Source organism: Syngnathus typhle, unplaced genomic scaffold, assembly GCF_033458585.1.
Source record: "Syngnathus typhle isolate RoL2023-S1 ecotype Sweden unplaced genomic scaffold, RoL_Styp_1.0 HiC_scaffold_195, whole genome shotgun sequence".
NCBI classification, from domain to species: domain Eukaryota; kingdom Metazoa; phylum Chordata; class Actinopteri; order Syngnathiformes; family Syngnathidae; genus Syngnathus; species Syngnathus typhle.
Window position 1 is genome coordinate 75,001 of NW_026872100.1, and position 2,124 is coordinate 77,124.

Genomic DNA, 2,124 nt, shown 5'->3' on the forward strand with positions numbered 1-2,124 from the left:
AGGCTATTCCGATAGTCGAGCAGAGTTGCGACAACACATCCCGCGGTGCCGTCTGGTTAGGCAAGGGTTTGAGAAACAGCATTCGCGGTAGACCGGCGCGGCCGGCGGACACCCACGCGGCGTGCCGCAATCGGATCGCGCGCTCGGCCTCCGTTGATTTCCTCTAGGTGGGGGATTCGGGGCGTCTCGGTCTCGCTGCCGTTCGGTCGCGCCAAGGCCTGCGGGGGCGGCGCGTAGCGCACGCTCTCGCGGCGGCCGAGGCGCTAGAGTGCGACCCGCAAGTGGGGAGGAACCGTCCACCCAACGCCGGCGCGAGCCGGGGCCGGTGGGGGCCCTACCAAGGCGGGTCATGAGTGCCAGTCGGTCAGTTCGGGAGAAGGGGAGGGTACTCGGAGGCCCGCCGGGAGCAGACGGGGGTCCGGAAGCTGAGGGGGGTGAAGGACGGCGGCCGGGAGCAGACGGCCGTCCCCGGGAGGGGTGTGTTCGTTCACGTGCGGACGCCGGGAGCAGGCGGCCGTCACGCGATTCTGCCAACCGTTCCTACCGGCCTGTGTTTAAGGAGGCGGCCGGTCCTCCGTCCTTGGATGGATAAGATTCGCAGATTTTCGCCCGGCCTGTGTTTAAGGAGGCGGCCGGTTCCCTCCTTCCTTCCTTTCTTGGATGTATAACATTCGCAGATTTTCGCCCGGCCGGTGGTTTAAGGAGGCGGCCGGTCCTCCCTCCTTGGATGTATAACATTCGCAGATTTTCGCCCGGCCTATGTTTAGTGAGGCGACCGGTCCTCCCTCCTTGGATGTATAACATTCGCATATTTTCGCCCGGCCGGTGGTTTAAGGAGGCGGCCGGTCCTCCCTCCTTGGATGTATAACATTCGCAGATTTTCGCCCGGCCTATGTTTAGTGAGGCGACCGGTCCTCCGTGGAGAGCGACCCGCAAGTGGGGAGGAACCGTCCACCCAACGCCGGCGCGAGCCGGGGCCGGTGGGGGCCCTACCAAGGCGGGTCTCATTGCCTGTCGGTCAGTTCGGGAGAAGGTGGGGGTACTCGGAGGCCCGCCGGGAGCAGACGGGGGTCCGGAAGGTGAGGGGGTGAAGGACGGCGGTCGGGAGCAGACGGCCGTCCCCGGGAGGGGGTGTTCGTTCACGTGCGGACGCCGGGAGCAGGCGGCCGTCACGCAATTCTGCCAACCGTTCCCACCGGCCTGTGTTTAAGGAGGCGGCCGGTCCTCCACGAGAAGAATTCTGCCAAACGTTCCACCGGCCTGTGTTTAAGGAGGCGGCCGGTCCTCCCCGTCGTTCCGCCGGCTTGTGTTTAAGGAGGCGGCCGGTCCTCCACGAGAAGAATTCTGCCAAACGTTCCACCGGCCTGTGTTTAAGGAGGCGGCCGGTCCTCCCCGTCGTTCCGCCGGCTTGTGTTTAAGGAGGCGGCCGGTCCTCCACTATTCCTTCCTTGGATGGAAAGCATGTAGCACTTTGAAAATTTTCGAGCACTGTGACACTTTGAAAATTTTCGAGAGTTTTTGTACTTAGAAAATTTTTCGCTCTTGCACTTCCAGAGTGCTTTGCGGTAGCTCCTAGGTTCGCTGTCCGAGCATGTGAACACTTTTTGGGGGGGAACACATCGCTAGAGACACCAGCCGCCTGGTTCTCGGGGCCAAAACTTGTGTTCCCCACACTCGTTCTGACTATATTTTGCGATTTGGGGGTAAAGGTAATGAGTACAGTGACTAGGGGGACCAACTCATCGTACTCTGGCGCACCAACAGACCAAAGCTGGTACTGCACTTACCCCTGGTACCCCAACGCCTGGTACCTGACGGGCGAGAGGCTGATTTTTCGCTATTTGCGGCCGACCGAGGGAACCAGACAAAGCGGACACTTTACGGCGCAAGAGCCGTTGGCACTTAGAAATTTTTCGACAAAGTTGGCGCGAGCTCCAGAAGGAGAGGCTGATTTTTCGCTATTTGTGGCCGACCGAGGGAACCAGGCAAAGCGGACACTTTACGGCGCAAGAGCCGTTGGCACTTAGAAATTTTTTGACAAAGTTGGCGCGAGCTCCAGAAGGAGAGGCTGATTTTTCGCTATTTGTGGCCGACCGAGGGAACCAGGCAAAGCGGACACTTTAC